The 19,198-nt window shown below is 40.9% G+C and overlaps 1 long non-coding RNA gene across 2 annotated transcripts; it reads right to left on the bottom strand.

The window, feature by feature from the left end:
• Positions 1 to 4,372: 4,372 nt before the first annotated feature.
• On the bottom strand, positions 4,373 to 18,825 carry LOC104107476 (uncharacterized). 2 transcript variants are annotated; one of them, XR_011408798.1, is made up of 3 exons: positions 18,733 to 18,825; positions 12,285 to 12,344; positions 4,373 to 11,680 (listed from the first exon to the last, which is right to left on the bottom strand). It is a non-coding gene; the product is annotated as an uncharacterized lncRNA (long non-coding RNA). The 2 variants fall into 2 exon arrangements; XR_011408799.1 differs by lacking the exon at positions 18,733 to 18,825 and adding an exon at positions 15,582 to 17,820.
• Positions 18,826 to 19,198: the final 373 nt, after the last annotated feature.

Here is a 19,198-nt window from a genome sequence, read left to right as displayed (position 1 = left end):
CTAGCTGCAGGCAGAACGACTCAGGATGCAACTCACCACTAGGCCTCTGGGTAACGGGGGTGTGCGCCGGTATGTCCACCAGATGCACCTGCTTCACATCCTGTACAGTTAGTGCAGAAGTTTAGTGTGAGTACATAAATAACATGTACCCAGTAAGTATGAAGTCTAACCTCGAAGAAGTAGTGACGAGGGGTCGACACCGATACTTACTATGAAATATCAATAAAGTACAGAAGTTCTAAACAAACATAGGTTATGTAATCAAAATATTAACTAAATAACAAGCAGGAAGTAAATAATTTTTTCACACATGGTAAGTCCCAATTTAATTCCATCATGTATACTTTTAGCCTCTCAAGCCATGAAATCATATCAGATATATAATTAAACTCTGAGTATTAACACGCATGATTATGTCGAGGTCGTACAACCCGATCCAGAATAATGTGTACAATGCCGAGAGTCGAGCGACACGAACCATAGATGCATCTATCTATTGTAGAGGCATTCGGCCCGTTGCACAGGAAGAGAGGATACTCTATAAGCATTTGACTTAAACGTAATTAAAGGCTAAAACACAATATAGTACAAATTCCCTTAACGGTCTTTCACAATTCCTCTACAAATTCTAATATAGTTTAGGCACTTAAATTACAAATAGGTGCGACATTTCAAATAATTCATGATTTGGGTTCTAAACTACCCGGAAGTAGCATAAATAGTAGTTACGCACGGACTCTAGTCACCTCATACGTACCTAGCCCCCACAATTAGAGGCAAACATTAATTTAAATCACCTATGGGGTAAATTCCCTCTTACAAGGTTAGACAAGAGATTTACCTCATCTCAAAGCTCACTTTCTGGCCTAAATTTCACTCCAAAGCCTTAACTCGGTGCAGAACAATCCGAAACTAGTCAAATATTGTAAAACTCGATCAATATATGTTCAAAACTTCATATTATAACTATTAGAGTGATTACCCAACCCCAATTAAAAGATTCCAAAAATTCGCCACGGGCCCACGTGCCCGGATTTCAAAAGATTTTGAAGAAAGTTTCTACCCATAAACTCACGAACTCAAATATACAATTTTCACTCAGTTCCATAACCATTTTCGTGGTTAAACTCCATTTTATCAAAACCTATATTTTTCATCTAAACCCATAATATTTATCAATTTTCATGTTAAAATCTACCCATAATCTATTTATTAAACTCACATTGCATAGATATTACTTACCTCAATTAGCTAGGTGGAAATCCCTCTCTTTAAAGATCCAAAATTGCCCGTTTTAAATGGACCACACTGCCACCAACGATTTCGCACCTGCGGTCACTGGGCCGCATCTGCGGACTAAGGTCCACTTTTGCACTAGTGCCTTAGGTTGGCTGGCTTCGCTTCTGCGGACGAGATCCCGCTTCTGCCCTTGCTTCCTCGCTTCTGCGAGCTACTGGCCAAATGCCAAAAGCCTCTTCTACGGCCATATGACCGCTTCTGCGGCTCCGTATCTGCGATCTCCTTATCAGTATTTGCGGTTTCAGACTGCCCATGTTGGGCCGCTTCTGCGAGCTCGCACCTGCGGTTGGCCCTCTGCAGGTGCGGTTACAGCAGAAGTTGAGTGCTTCAGCTGTTCACCCTTTGCTAAGTAGCCTCCACGCATCGTCCGAATGGCATCCGGGGCCCCCGAGGCCCATCCAAAGATGCCATTAAGTTGACATCATAAAACGGACTCGCTCGCACCCTCGTAACGCAGAAAACAACATCAAAACTAAATATCACACCCTGAACCAAATTGAATCAACTTATGAACTACAAGTTCTTCCAACTTACTCCGAACGCGCCGAAACATACTTAGAGTACTCATAATGACACCAAAGTTTGTGTGCAAGTCTTAAATAAGCATACAGAACTATTCCCTAGCTCGAAATCCCAAACGGACCTCAATAACACCAAAACCTACTCCAAACCAAATTTAAGGAACTTTTAACCCTTAAATAAGAAAACTTTCAACCTTAAGCGCTAAAACGCCCCCGGGCCATCCAAAACCTGATCCGAACATATGCCCAAGTCCAAAATCATCATACGAACCTATTGGAGCCGTCAAAGCCCGGTTCTGAGGTTGTTTACTCAAAATGTTGATCAAAGTCAAACTCAGCCTTTTAAAAGACAAATAATGAACTAAGCATTCCCATTTCAACTCGAACCCTTCCAAATCCCGAACAAACCATCTCCGCAAGTCATAAAACTGTAAAAGCACATACGAGGAGTCTTATTTAGGGGAACGAGGATGTAGAAAGAAAAATGATCGGTTGAGTCGTTACATTCTCCACCTCTTAAATAAACGTTCGTACGGGTCTAGAATCATACTTAAAGTGCCGAATAAGTCTGGATATCTCCTCTGCATGTCCTCCTCGGCCTCCTAAGTCGCCTCCTCGACTGGTTGGCCCCTCCACTGAACCTTTACCACATAAATATTCTTGGACCTCAACTGGCGAACCTGCATATCAACAATGGAAACTGGTTCCTCCTCATAACCCAGGCTCTCATCTAACTACACTGTGTTGTAGTCCAACACATGTGCCCTATCGGCATGATAGCTCCGGAGCATAGACACGTGGAAAACCGGATGAACTCGCGATAGACTAGGAGGCTAAGCAAGCTCATAAGCAAACTTCCCAACTCGTCTCAACACCTCAAATGGGCCTATAAATCTTGGGCTCAACTTGACCTTCTTTCCGAACCACATGATCCCCTTCATCGGCGAGACATTCTAGAGAACCTTTTCGCCCACCATAAATAATAAATCACGTGCCTTCTGATCCACGTAACTCTTTTGCCTGGACTATACTATGCGAAATTGCCCCAGAATCAACTTTACCTTTTCCAAGGCATCCCTCACCAAATCAGTACCGTATAACTTAGCCTTGTTGGGCTCAAAACATCCGATGGGAGAACGACATCGCTGACCATATAAAGCCTCAAATGGATCCATCTCGATACTGGACTGATAACTATTGTTGTAAACAAACTAGGGTAAGGGCAAGAATCGATACCACTGCCCTACGAAGTCAATCACACATGCTCGAAGCATATCCTCCAAGATCTGAACTATCCGCTCCGACTGCCCGTCGGTCTGCGGATGAAAGGCTGTGCTGCGCTCTACCCGGGTCCCTAACTGACTCTGTACTGCTCTCTAGAAATGCGAAGTAAACTGAGGGCATCTATCTGATATAATGAACACAGGCACATCATGCAATCGAACAATCTCCTGAATATAAATCTAGGCCAACCTCTCTGAAGAGTATGTGGTCATGAGCGAAATGGAATGTGCCAACTTGGTCAACCTATAGCCAACTCTGAACTGCATCAATCTTCCTGGGTCTACCTTAATACCCTCGCCTGATACAACATGCCCAAAGAATGCCATAGAATCTAAACATAACTCACACTTGGAAAACTTAGCATATAGCTTCTGTTCCCGCAAGGTCTGAAGCACCACTCTCAAATGCTGCTCGAGCTCCTCCATGCTATGTCAGTAGATCAAAATGTCATCAATGAATATAATGACAAACAAATCAATATAAGTCCTGAACACCCGGTTCATCAAATCCATAAAACACTGCCGGGGTGTTAGTCAAACCAACGGACATACTAGAAACTCATAATGGCCATATCTAGTCCGGAAAGTAGTCTTCGGAACATCCGAATAATCTTCAACTGATGATACCTCGATCTCAAGTCAATCTTAAAGAACACACTGGCACCTAGCAATTGATTAAACAAATCATCAATACGCGGCAATGGGTACTTGTTCATGATAGTAACCTTGTTCAATGCGGTAATCAATGCACATCCGAAAATCCCATCTTTCTTCTTCACGAATAACAATGATACACCCCAAGGCGATACACTCATCCTGACGTTCCTTTTTGATAGCGACTCTTCAAGCTGCTCCTTCAATTCCTTCAACTCTTTTGGAGCCATGCGGTATGGTGGGACAGATATGGGCTGGGTACCTAGAGCCAAATCAATACAGAAATTAATATCACGATCTAGTGGTGTACCTGGAAGATCAGAAGGAAACACGCCGTAGAACTCCCGGACTATGGGCACTGGATCTATTGCGGGAGTATATGTAGTAGTATCTCGAGCATAGGCTAGATAAGCCAAACAACCCTTCTCGACTGTCACGCCCCGAACTTGGGGGAGAGACTGGCACCCGGTGCCTCACTTAACCTAGCGTACCAACTTGCGATTGAGGTACTCTGAACATACAATGTCATACTTTGGCCATGGGGCCACATTGCAAGACAATTTGCGAAGCAAAATATAAAACAGAATGAAAACTAGCTTTGACTAAACATCAATATAAAGCTGGGCCGACAAGGCCGTCATAACTACTACAACTGATAAACCAACAAAATATACATACAAAGCCTATAATCCCAACATGTTGCACTAACTGACAAGATATGTCTACAAGCCTCAACTAATGGATGTACTATGATCGGAACAGGGCCCTGACCTACCCTTAACATATATACATATATACACAATATGTACACAAAACCCTAGACCCGGCAACTCCGAAGGACGTGGAGTTCACCGATCAAGCTGAACTCGAGAAACACCTATTGAGGAGGTCTACCCGTCTTCCTATCTAAACCTGCACGCATGAAATATAGCGTCCCCAGAAAGGGACGTTAGTACAAAATAATGTACCGAGTATGTAAGACAATAAAATAACTTAAAGCTAAAACTGAACTGATAATATAATAGCTGAAAGTAACTGAGAGTCAAAGATGATCTGGAGATATACTTACCTGCTGATACTGACTCAACTCTCTCAATATAGTAAGTAAAATAAATGTTCGGCCCTATAAGGCTTGGTACGTGTAACTGCTCGGCTATAGTAGGTCGCTCATAGGCATTCGGCCATACTAGGCTAGGTATCTCGGCCATTCTAGGCTCACTCATAGGTGCTCGGCTATAGTAGGCTCGGTATATAACTTACTATCTGATCATAGGTTGCCCAATAGGGGCCTGCCAATCGATTAAAGCTCGATGGTGGTGAAAATACTATAATACTGTATATATATGTATACCCTCTGCCCTCTTGACTGGAAGAAGACAATACTTAACTGAATATAAATTCCCGATAAGGGAGAATACTATAACTTATGAGACTAGGATAATGTACATAAGTTCAGGAATACGAACTTCTCTTTATGCCTCGTTATCAAACTTATGTAGTTACAAGATGCCAAAATAAAGAAAGGTTTAGTCGTAACATACCTTATCACAATCTATCCAATCACAAAGTTGAACTTTCCTCTTCGCACCTCAATCTACAACAATGATAATAATACTATCAATAAGTTACGAAGGGTACAACTATCGCACAACGAACGACAAGCTTATTTTGATTCAAAATGGGCAGCATATCCCCTATAATCCTTACTTCCTCCAAATTCAAGATAACACCAACAACACAAGAACACAACAATATCAACATATATACATTATTTTCCAACCTTAAATATACCACAAAATACTACAAAACAACCCAACACACTCCAATCTCTTCATATACAAAACGACCACCGTAGTAGTGTTAAACAACCCGAAAATGTTACGACGAACGCCCAACCCACCACCCTGCATTTATGTGGTATACACACCCTTACTACTCCAAAACTCCATAAAATAGAAGTAAAACACGCAATCCAACAGCAATACAAAACGGTCCACAAAACAGTCTGCTACAGTTCAATAACGTAAACTCACGGGTTCCTATCATCGTCTCGTGAGTTCCTACAATTATAGAACGACTTTACATACATCTCCAGAAGAAAAAATGGATAAAATAGAGCGTTAAAATTACCATTTTTTTGAATAACTCAGCTCCTATCTTGGTTCTTCAAACTCTAGGTTTTACCTCCAACTAGAACTTGAAAAGGAGAGAAATTCAATTAGGGTTTGTGTGTAATTTTTGGGAGGATGTTTGCAAAGGTTTAGGTCTGTTTATTGTGCCCTCTTATTAGTGTATTATATAAACGAAATAGGCCTTTAAAATGTCTCTTTGGACGACCCGAACTGGCTCATTTTGGGACTCTCATTTAAGCAAGTAGGTGACACGCCTACTTGTCACCTAGCACCTTGCGCAGTCTAACAAAAACACACGTATCTCTCTACTCTGATGTCGTATTGACAAACGGTTTAATGCGTTAGAAAATAAACTCATATATGTTCAATTTTATGGGTAGAACACCCTGAAACTCTCATTATATTGGGAGAAAATCGCAGTTATATTTGACCCAAATTTCAGTAAAACTTATGAACGTAACTTGTGATGACTTTCATCGACTTTTGTTCCACAACTCGCTTGACTTCAAAACACAACACATGAATATCATACGAGTAACATAACTCATAAAATAACCTCCCTATCATGTTAATAACCCTAGTCTCCCCCCAAAAGTACATGTTATAACATTCCCAACTTGTCAACTTTCGATGAAACATTATTTTCTTCAATTCCTTTAGCTTCTAAACCTTCCAACCCTCTTTGTACTTGTTGGTCATGATCTTCAATATATGTAACCTCCATGGTAACATGATTAACTTACTTTATATACTTTCAAATATGTTCTCATTTTTGGTCCTACATTAGTTTGATTACGACGCACTTTTACGTACGAAAATATAGGCTGTAACATCATTCCCCCCGTGGGAACATTTTTCCTCAGATGTTTACTCTTAGAGACTTTGGAAATTATTTTTGCAAGAGTCTCCTCCATACACATGACTAAAACCAACCTGCACGTAGCTAGAAAACATACTATACATGCCACACATGGCCAATGTCTATAAATAGCAACACTTGGCCTCATACGACCGTCAATCATAAATACTAAATGTCAAAAATAAGAGCTTACTTGATTACCTAATGGCTTGAATAGAGATGTGCTAATATATCCCATCTCGAGCCATATCTTTAGTTTGAAATAGGTGGGGGTATTTGGACTTCATTTCTTCCTCCGCTTCCCACGTCATCTCTTCCACATTCTTGCTTCTCCATAAAACCTTCACGGAGGCTACCTCCTTATTTCGTAGCTTGCAGATTTGTCAGTCTAGGATGGAAACTGGAACTCCTCGTATGACAAGTCATCCGTAATATGTACATAATCAGTGGGAACCACTCGGGTAAGATCGCCAATGCACTTCCGTAGCATAGATACGTGAAAAAATGGATAGACAAACTCCAATTCCGAGGGCAATTCTAACTCATAAGCTACTTGGCCCACTCTCTGAAAAATCCTATAAGGCCTAATATATCGTGGGATAAGCTTGCCTTTCTTGCCAAACCTCATCACGCCCTTCATAGGCGACACCTTTAGGAACACCCAATCATCAACCTCGAACTCTAAGTCTCATCGCTTCAATCAGAATATGACTTATGACGATTTTGGGCTATCAATAGTCGCTCCTGGATAAGTTATACCTTCTCCACGGCCTGCTGAATCAAGTCTGGCCCATGTAACCTAGATTCTCCAACATCAAACCACCTTATAGGAGATCTGCACATACGCCCATACAAAGCCTCGTACGGAGCCATCCGGATACTGGAGTGGTAACTATTATTATATGCAAACTTGATAAGAGGTAGATGTTCATCCCAACTTATTATAAAATCCAACACACATGCTCATAACATATCCTCGAGCGTCTGAATTCTGCGCTCGGCTTGTCCATTAGTCTGTGGATTAAAGGTTGTGCTGAGATTCACTAAGTCCCTAGACTTCTCTAAAATGACCTCCAGAAATGTGTTGTAAGCTAGGCCCCACAATCAGATATAATTGATACTGGTACACCGTGTAGTCGCACTTTCTCCTTAATATATAACTTCGCATAATCTTCGGCTGTATATGTAGATCTGACTGGTAGGAAATGGGCTGATTTAGTGAGCCTATCAACTATCACCCATATAGAATCGCACTTACGATGAGAATGATGCAAACCTATGATGAAGTCCATGTTTATCGCCTCCCATTTCCACGTCGGGATCTCTATAGTCTGCATTACCCCTCCGGGCTTCTAGTGCTCTACCTTCACATGCTCGAAACTAGGACACTTGGCGACAAACTCAGCAATGTTCAACTTCATATTGTTCCACTAGTACAGATCCGTAATGTCATGATACATCTTCGTCGACCTAGGATGAATGGAGTACCATGAATAATGTGCCTCTGACATAATCCTGTCGCGTAGCACTACTACATCTGGAACACACAGACAACCCCTATATTTGAGAACCCCATCTCCCTTGAGCTCTAACAATAGCTTCTTCTGCTGCAGAACTCTCTCTCTCAACTCAACCAACTCTAGGTCCTCGTACTGCCTTTCCTTGACTTCAGCTATGAGAGATGATTTTAAGTGTTTTGGAGTACAACTCCACCATCGTCAGAATCTACTAACCGAACCCCCAAATAAGCCAATAGATGAATCTCTCTAGCTAATTATCTTTTCTCAGCCTCTACATGTGCTAAGCTACCCATAGATTGTCGACTTAAGGCATCTACTACAACATTAGCTTTCCCTAGATGGTAGAGAATGTTAATAACGTAACCTTTCAATAACTCTAGCCATCGCCTCTGTCGCAAATTCAACTCTTCTTTCTTGAAGATATATTGCAGGCTTTTATGATCTATAAATACATCAACATGAACACCATATAAATAATGTCGCCATATCTTAAGTGCATGGACAACCACAGCAAACTCGAGGCCGTGGGTCGGATAATTCCTCTCGTGCTTCCTCAACTACCTTGAAGCATACGCAATTACCTTCCCATGTTGCATCCGGACACATTCTAACCTGACAACTGAGGCATCACAATACACGGCATAACCCTCTGGACCCTCTAGAAGTGTTAGAACTAGCGTTGTGGTCAACCTATTGTTAAGATCTTGGAAACTCCGCTTGCAAGCCTCTATCCACTGAAAAATAGCTGCTTTCTGAGTCAGCTTAGTCAATGGTGCCGAAAGGGAAGAAAAACCATCTATGAACCTCTGATAGTAGCCTGTTAAGCCTAGAAAGTTACGAACCTCTGTCGGAGTGGTAGGTCTAGGCCAGGATTTCACGGCATCAATCTTCTGAGTGTCTACCTTTATACCTTCATCGGATACAATATTCCCCAAGAATGCTACAGACTTAACCAGAACAGAAAACATAGCATACAACTTATGATCACGGAGGGTTTGGAGTACCACTCGTATGTGATCTGCATGCTCCTCCTCTGAACGTGAATAAACCAGAATATCATCAATAAATACTATCACGAACAGATCTAAAAATTGCCGGAATACTCTATTCATCAAGTCCATAAATATGGCAGGTGCATTCGTCAACCCGAAGGACATGACAAGGAACTCGAAGTAGCCATATAGGGTCCTGAAGGCTGACTTCGGAATAACTTTCTCCCGAACTCCGACTTGGTGGTACCCCGGCCTCAAATCTATCTTTGAACCCTACAACCTATCAAACAAGTCATCGATCCTTAGAAGTGCATACTTATTATTAATGGTTACCTTGTTCAGCTGCCTATAATCAATACACATCCTCAGCAAGCCGTCTTTCTTTCGCACAAACAGTACTGGTGCACCCCAAGGTGAGGTACTAAGTCTGATGAAACCTTTCTCCGGCAAATCTTTTAAATTCTCCTTCAAATCCTTTAATTCGGCAGGTGCCATTCTATATAGAGGGATGGATATTGGTTGAGTTCCTAGAAGCAAATCGATGCTAAAATCAATCTTTCGCTCTGGAAAAATACCTGGAAGCTCATCTAGAAACACATCTGTGTACGCTTTGACTACTGGAATAGACTGAAGTGTAGGTATCTCAGACATCTGCATCTCTAAATCACACAATATGATAAATGCACCCTTTTGTGATCATTCTCCTCACCTTTAGATAGAAAATAAACCTAGCTCTGGGTGTCACTGTATTACCTACCCATTCAAGGAGTGGCTCACCCGGAAAATGAAATATGGCTACCTTTGCTCGGTAATCAATTGTGGCATAGCAAGCTGCCAACCAGTCTATGCCCGTGATAGCATCAAAATCCATCATCTCTAGCTCAACTAGGTCGGCTGAGGTCTGATGACTACAAACTGTCACCATACAACCTCGGTAAACTCGTATAGCAATAATTGGTTCTCTGATCGATGTAGATACCGCAAAAGGATCACTTAGTATTTCAGGCATTATACCCAACTTCCCCGTGACAAATGGGGTAATATTCGATAAAGTAGATCATGGGTCTATCAAAGCACAAGCATCGTGAGAGCCAATGGTCAATATACCTGTCACAACGTCTGGTGAAGACTCCTGGTCCTGTCGACCCTCTAAAGCATAGATACAGTTCTGGTTACCACCTGAACTGAAACCTCTACCTCTGCCTCGACCTCTACCAGCCGAAGACTGAGACTCACGCCCTAAAGGATGCACGAACATAGATGATCCAGTTGCTCAACTCGCGAATTGTGCCATACCCCTAGAATATCTATTTGGGCAAGCTCGCATCATATGCCCTAGATGCCTACATGTATAATAAGCATCAGAACCTACTTGGCATTGGCCCAAGTGCCCTCTACCACAGATGTCACACCGCGGCAGAAATGACCATGTCTGCCCTGAACTTTGGTGTCGCTACAAACCCGATGCCCGTGAGCTCTCACCTGGTCCTGACTAAGTATGGCGGTCATACCTATAACCCTTTAACTGAGGTGGCAGAGGCCTAGGTGGTCGTCTGAAGTACTGGGGCCTTTAACTACCCTGAGACTGCTCCTGACACCTGGCAAATCTCATACTCTTAAGGTGCCTAGCTTAGTCCTCTCTGTACCCTGCTGCCGATGCCTACCCCTTTCTATATTCTGGGTGAATGCCTAAATCCGGGAGATATCCATACTATCCTGCAATACAGCGGTGGCACATGTCTCAATCAACCCTGGGGCCAAACCTGCTATAAACATGTGGATCCTGTCCTGCATAGTAGCAACTATGGGTGGTGCATATCTGGCAAATGAGTCAAAATGGAGACTATACTCTAGGACACTCATATTTCCCTTCTTGAGGGCTAGAAATTGATCGACTTGAGCCTGTCGGATCTCCTGCGATAAGTACTGGTCAAGGTGCATCACGCCTCCTGGACCTCTCTCATACCTCGTACCAAATGATGGGTATATCTCGGAGTCGATAAGATGCTAGCTCAACTGCCTCTTCCTCCGTGGCATGCATAACCAGAAAGGTCCTCCCTCTGATCTGTCCCCGTGAACTCTGGGGGACTCAAAGCAATAAACTCTTGGACCCTTAAAATCCCAGACCCCTCAGAAGATCCTGCACTAGCTGATGCCCTAACCTGTTTCTAGGTAGCTACCAACTGTGTCAACAAATGCACCGCACTCCTCAAGTCCTGATCTGATGGAAGTGGAGGGGGAACTGGATGTACGGTATCCTTAGGAATCTCCTTAGGTGGTGGAAGAGCCGGTAATGGCTGAGTAAGGGTCTCGCCATGGGCCTTAGACTGGGCCCCATCTACTAGGTGTACCCTGCTGGTCCCCTCACCTGCTGTTGTATCTCTCCTCTGGCAAGCCGTAGTCTTCTTAGTCACCGTCATCTGTGTATGCAAACACCAACACGTAAGTTTAACTCAAATTTCCTGTAAATAAGTTCTACAGCACAATTTAGATGTGAAAGAAGGATGACCAACTCTTAATGCCCTGTAGTTCCCTACTTATATAATATGGTGCATAACACATCTATAAACAAGACCCTACTAGATATGGCTTGTAGACTCCATAGGATAGAACTGCTCTGATACCAAGTTTGTCACGCCCTGCACCTGGGGGCAAGACCGACACTTGGTGCCTCACTTAACCTAGCGTACCAACTTAAGACTGAGGGGCTCTGAACATACAATGTCATACTTTGGCCATGGGGCCACAGTGCAAGACAATTTGCGAAGCAAAATATAAAACGGAATGGAAAGTTGGGCCGACAAGGCCGTCATAACTACTACAACTGACAAACCAACAAAATATGCATACAAACCTTTCAAGCCCAACATGCTGCACTAACTGACAGGATATGTCTACAAGCCTCTACTGATGGAAGTACTGTGATCGGAACCAAGCCCCGACCTACCCATAACATATATACATATATACACAATATGTACACAAATCCCTAGACCTGGCAACTCCGAAGGACGTGGCGCTTACCGATCAAGCTGAACTCGAGCAACACCTACTGAGGAGCTCTACCCGTTTTTCTATCTGAACCTGCACGCACCCCAAAAATGGGACGTCAGTACGAAATAATTATCGAGTATCTAAGACAATAAAATATCTTAAAGCTGAAACTGAACAGATAATATAATACCTGAAAGTAACTGGGAGTCAAAGATGATCTGGAGATATACTTACCTGCTGATACTGACTTAACTCTCTCAATATAGTAAGTAAAATAAATGTCCAGCCCTATAAGGCTCGGAACGTGTAATTGCTCGACCATAGTAGGCTCGTTCATAAGCGCTCGACCATACTAGGCTAGGTATCTCGTCCATTCTAGGCTCGCTCATAGGCGCTCGGCCATAGTAGGCTCGATATATAACTTACCATCTTATCAGAGGTTGCCCAATAGGAGCCTGTCCATCGATTATAGCTCGATGGTTGTGGAAATAATGTAATACTGTATATATATATATATATATATATATATATATATATATATATATATATATAGACCCTCTGCCCTCTTGACTAGAAGAAGACAATACTTAACTTAATATAAATTCCCAATAAAGGAGAATACTGTAACTTATGAGACTAGGATAATGTACATAAGTTCAGGAATACGAACTTCTCTTTATGCTTCATTATCAAACTTATGTAGTTACAGGATCATTCCAAAATGAAGAAAGGTTTAGCCTTAACATAACTTATCACAATCATTCTAATCACCAAGTTGAACTCGCCTATTCACACCTCAATCTAAAATAACGATAATAATACTATTATTAAGTTACGAAGGGTACAACTATCGCACAACGAACGACAAGCTTATTTTGTATTAAATCGGGCAGCATCTCCCATATAATCCTTACTTCCTCCAAATTCAAGATAATACCAACAACACAAGCACACAACAATACCAACATATATAAATTATTTTCCAATATTATATACATCACAAAATACTACAAAACAGCCCAACACACCCTAATCTCTTCATACACAAAATGACAACCATAGTAGTGTCAAACAGTAGGAGATATCAAAAGAAGTCATACGTTCCTTGTGATATCGACCCGGAGTACTGCTCGATTTTCTTTGAGATCAAATATATTATAAGGAGGTCTGCATCTGTAACAATCCGGCCAGTCATTTTGAGAGTATTAGCCCCGAACCCCCTATTTATTGCTCTCTCTATGGACTTTCGGCGGTTCCACTAGCTATGTATGGTGATTTTGGTCTTAGGAGCGTGTTCGGATACTGAATTCGAGGTCCGTACATCATTTTAGAGTCAATTGGCGAAAGTTGAATAATTGGATAATTTTTGAAAAGTTTGACCGGGAGTGGACTTTTTGATATCGGGGTCAGATTCCAATTCAGGATGTTGGAGTAGGCCTTTAATGTCAATTATGACTTGTGTGCAAAATTTGAGGTCAATCAAATTTGATTTGATAGGTTTCGGCTTTGGATGTAGAAGTTTGAAGTTTTAAAGTTCGTTAGACTTGAATCGATGTGCAATTCGTATTTTTAGCGTTGTTTGATGTGACTTATAAGCTCGACTAAGTTCGTATAATGTTTTAAGACTCGTTCGTATATTTGGTGGAGGTCCTGGGGGCCTCAGGTGGTTTTCGGATGGTTAACGGATCAATTTGGACTTGTGAGAATGGCTGAAGGCACCAGTTCTGGTGTAATCGCACATGCGCAACATTGATCGCATGTGCAAGCTCGCAAAAGCGAGCATTTGGGCGCAGATGCGGGGATGGGGGAATTGCCAGTGGTCGCAAATGCGACGTGAAGGCCACAGAAGCGGAGTCGCTTCTACGGAAGAGTGATTGCAGAAGCGGACAAGTGCTTGGGAGGCCTGTCCGCAGAAGCGGACGAGCTTGCATAGATGCGCACCTGCAGAAGCGGTCTTTGAACCGCAGAAGTGGAATTTAGCAAGGAAGCCGGGACTACAAAAGCGGCTGGGAGGCCCGCAGAAGCGAGTCCGCAGGAGAGGATGAGGAGTCCGCAAGAGCGAGGGAGTCCAAAGAAGCGGATAAGTTGTCGCTTCTGCGATTCCGCACATACGGCTAAGTTTTCAGAGAGGCGGAAGTGCTGGACAGAACACTTAAATACAAGGGTTTGTGATTTAGCTTTATTTTAAACATTTTGAGCTCGGGTCTTGACGATATTTTAGAGCATTTTCGAGGGATTTCTTGAGGTAAGTCTCTTGTACTCATTTTTTATCAATAATATTGTTTCCCGGTTGATTTTTCCACCTAGTTGTGTGTGTTTAAGGTAGAATTTGGGAGTTGAGGTTAGGAGTTTTCTTATTTAAGACCAGTGTTATCATCATGATAACCAGTTGCACTAGGACTTGGCTCGAAACCTTTCATAAATAAAGATGTCCCAGCTTCTTTCAGCTTGGCATCGTCGTGGTAGACAAATAGATTAGGCCTTGGTTCAAAGGCTTCACCTCCAACAAAAGATAATGCGTAACAATCAGTTTTCTCTTTGGAGAGAAGAACTGAATGCCGAGGCATAAGATGTTTGATTGTTTCAGGCATTGGCGCATCTTTCATCACAATTCTCCAGTATTCTCCAGGATCTTTTCTTGCATCAATGGTGCTTGTGCACTGCCCGAGAAAGAGAGAGCATAAAAAGATTTTTGAATATATGCTATATGAACTTCTTACGTTCGAGTACAAAATCTATATATACTGATATGAGCAAATATTTGGTACATGCAGGGGCAAATGTAGGCTTTAATATATGGGTTTGAAAGAAGCCAATAATGTTTGACAAAATTTTATGTACGTATCAAGAAACTCAATAAGTATATACATAAATTAAATTCAGAACTCAGTTATTAAAAGTTGAGATCGTCCTAAAATAAAGAACCCACAGAGTTCTAATATTAGATCTACCTTTGTAGGAACCGGGTATGTAAATATTTTGTATTGGCAGATAGAGTTCTATGTAAAATTCTAGTGCATTTTGAAGAGTAATTTGCAGAAAGTATCTATTCTTATTTACACATGTTTGATGGGGATACGCCAAGACAAAAGAATGGTCCGTTTAAATAGTTTTTGAAAATCTCTGTGCCCAGTCAAATAGGTTTACATAAATCAGAAGAGCTGGAGTATAAGTTAAATAATTCAATTGTTAAAATCTTATTTGAAAAGACAATGTAATTCGAAAGGTAAGGCAAATGAGAAAGAATTGCAAGATAGTGCACCAAAAAAGTAATTAATAATAAACCACAAATAGGAGGCCTAGAATTAATCATCTGCGAAAACTTACCAGGGCAAGTGCAAAGAGCAGGATTAGAGTAACAGGCGATTTCATGGTCACTTCACTAGGAATATGTATGGCTCAGAAGCTATTGTTATTGTTCTTTACTTGAAGCATATTATGAGCTTATATAGACAGGTCAAGCTATTATAAAATCATATTGCAGGTAACAAGTTATTGTCAAGCTTCAACATAATTCACACACTTTTGTAGGATTGATGAGAGAGGTACAATAATCATAAACAAATAGGAGGAGGCCCCAATTAGATTTTTGACACATATATTATTGGTGACCAAATAATTTAAGTAGGCTCCATTTGCTCATAAGTAATACTGTTGCTTATTCACGTTTTAGTGTTTGCAAATATTTGGCAATCAATACCCTGGATATTGCTTTTCAGTATCTAAGGTAGTGGTGAAATATTGAAAACATTTGTTAGACTGATGCTAGATCATTCCTAAGATATCCATATGAGTTCTATTTCTATTTTTTTGTATTTAACTATTGCAGTATAAAATAACTTGCTTCAAATAAAAAATACAATGAGAGATGATTTATACAAAATCAATTTGCTATATATCGAAAGTAGTTATACTGTAATTTAGGCACATGAATAGAGTATGCTTACCTCGAAAAATCCCATATACTGTTGGGATATTCACAAATAGATCAAGACTTCAAATATTGCCTTTCTCAAAGCAAAAATAATCAAGAGACGTTCTTCCTCAAGATCAACTCAAAATGTGGTTAGACATTTTTTGACAATCAAATAATTCAAGAAAATCAGCATTTAGCCCTCGATTGTTTCCCTCGATTAAGGAAACCAGTAGGAGATATCAAAAGAAGTCGTACGTTCCTCGTGATATCGACCCGGAGTACTGCCCGATTTTCTTTGAGATCAAATATATTATAAGGAGGTCTGCATCTGTAACAATCCGGCCGGTCGTTTTGAGAGTATTAGCACCGAACCCCCTATTTATTTCTCTCTCTATTCATTTTGTGGTTACGTAACTTGCCGGGAGGATTTGTTTTTGATTTTAGAGTGAAATGGGACATAGAGTCCCTAAATTTGGGAGTTTAAGTTGTAGAAATTGACAGTAATTTGAACTGTGTGAAAACAGCCTCATAATGAACTTTCGGTGGTTCCAATAGCTATGTATGGTGATTTTGATCTTAGGAGCGTGTTCAGATGTTGAATTCGAGGTCCGTAGGTCATGTTAGAGTCAATTGGCGAAAGTTGAATAATTGGATGATTTTAGGAAAGTTTGACCGGGGGTGGACAATTTGATATCGGGGTCAGATTCCAATTCAGAAAGTTGGAGTAGGTCTGTAATGTCAATTATGACTTGTGTGCAAAATTTGAGGTCAATCGAATTTGATTTGATAGGTTTCGGCGTTGGATGTAGAAGTTTGAATTTTTAAAGTTCATTAGGCTTGAATCGATGTGCAATTCGTATTTTTAGCGTTGTTTGATGTGACTTATAAGCTCGACTAAGTTCGTATAATGTTTTAAGACTGGTTGGTATATTTGGTGGAGGTTCCGGGGGCCTCGGGTGATTTTCGGATGGTTAACGGATCAATTTGGACTTGTGAGAATGGCTGAAGGCACCAGTTCTGGTGTAATCGCACATGCTCAACATTGATCGCAGGTGTGAGCTCGCAGAAGCGAGCATTTGGACGCAAATGCGGGGCTGGGGGAATGGCCAGTGGTCGCAAATGTGACGTGAAGGCCACAGATGCGGAGTCGCTTCTGTGGAAGAGTGATTGCAGAAGTGGACGAGTGCTTGTTAGGCCTGTCCGCAGAAGCGGACGAGCTTGTGGAGATGCGCACCTGCAGAAACGGTCTTTGAACCGCAGAAACGGAATTTAGTGAGGAAGCTGGGACTACAAAAGCGGCTGGGAGGCCCACAGAAGCGAGTCCGCAGGAGTGGATGAGGAGTCCGCAAGAGCGAGGGAATCCAAAGAAGCGGATAAGTTGTCGCTTCTGCGATGCCGCACATACGACTAAGTTTTCAGAGAAGCGGAAGTGCTGGACAGAACACTTAAATACAAGGGTTTGCGATTTAGATTTATTTTAAACATTTTGAGCTCGGGTCTTGGCGATATTTTAGAGCATTTTCGAGAGATTTCTTGAGGTAAGTCTCTTGTACTCATTTTTTATCAATAATCTTGATTTCCCATTGATATTTCCACCTAGTTGTGTGTGTTTAAGATAGAATTTGGGAGTTGAGGTTAGGAGTTTTCTTATGTAAGACCAGTGTCATCATCATGATAACCAGTTGCACTAGGACTTGGCTCGAAATCTTTCATAAATAAAGATGTCTCAGCTTCTTTCAGCTTGGTATCGTCGTGGTAGACAAATAGATTAGGCCTTGGTTCAAAGGCTTCACCTCCAACAGAAGATAATGCGTAACAATCAGTTTTCTCTTTGGAGAGAAGAACTGAATGCCGAGGCATAAGATGTTTGATTGCTTCAGGCATTGGCTCATCTTTCATCACAACTCTCCAGTATTCTCGAGGGTCTTTTCTTCCATCAATGCTGCATGTGCACTGCCCGAGAAAGAGAGCATAAAAGGATTTTTGAATATATGCTATATGAACTTCTTACGTTCGAGTACATAATCTATATATATTGATATGCGCAAATATTAGGTACATGCAGGGGCAAATGTAGGCTTTAATATATGGGTTTGAAAGAAGCCAATAATGTTTGCCAAAATTCTATATATGTATCAAGAATTTCAATAAGTATATACATAAATTAAATTCAGAACTCAGTTATTAAAAATTGAGATCGTCGTAAAATAAAGAACTCACAGAGTTCTAATATTAGATCTATCTTTGTAGGTACCGGGTATGTAAATATTTAGTATTGGCAGATAGAGTTCTATGTAAAATTCTAGTGCATTTTGAAGAGTAATTTGCAGAAAGTATTTATTCTTATTTACACATGTTCGATGGGGATAGGCCAAGACAAAAGAATGGCCCAGTCAAATATGTTTACATAAATAATTCAATTATTTATATGTTATTTGAAAACACAATGTAATTCGAAAGGTAAGGCAAATCAGAAAGAATTGCAAGATAGTGCACCAAAAAAGTAATTAATAATAAACCACAAAAAAGGAGGCCTAGAATTAATCATCTGTGAAAACTTACCAGGGCAAGTGAAAAGAGCAGGATTAGAGCAACGGGCGATTTCATGGTCACTTCACTAGGAATATGTATGGCTCAGAAGCTATTGTTATTGCTCTTTGCTTGAAGCATATAATGAGCTTATATAGACAGGTTAAGCTATTATATAATCATATTGCAGGTAACAAGTTATTGTCAAGCTTCAACATAATTCACACACTTTTGTAGGATTGATGAGAGAGGTACAATAATCATAAACAAATAGGAGGAGGCCCCAATTAGCTTTTTGACACATATATTATTGGTGATCAAAAAATTTAAGTAGGCTCCATTTGCTCATAAGTAATACTGTTGCTTATTCACGTTTTAGTGTTTGCAAATATTTGGCAATCAATACCCGGGATATTGCTTTTCAGTATCTAAGGTAGTGGTGAAATATTGAAAAAATTTGTTAGACTGATGCTAGATCATTCCTAAGATATCCGTATGA

The sequence above is a fragment of the Nicotiana tomentosiformis genome, chromosome 6 (assembly GCF_000390325.3).
Source record: "Nicotiana tomentosiformis chromosome 6, ASM39032v3, whole genome shotgun sequence".
Lineage (NCBI taxonomy): Eukaryota > Viridiplantae > Streptophyta > Magnoliopsida > Solanales > Solanaceae > Nicotiana > Nicotiana tomentosiformis.
Note: the sequence above shows the minus strand (reverse complement) of the source record. Positions and strands in the feature narration are given on the sequence as shown.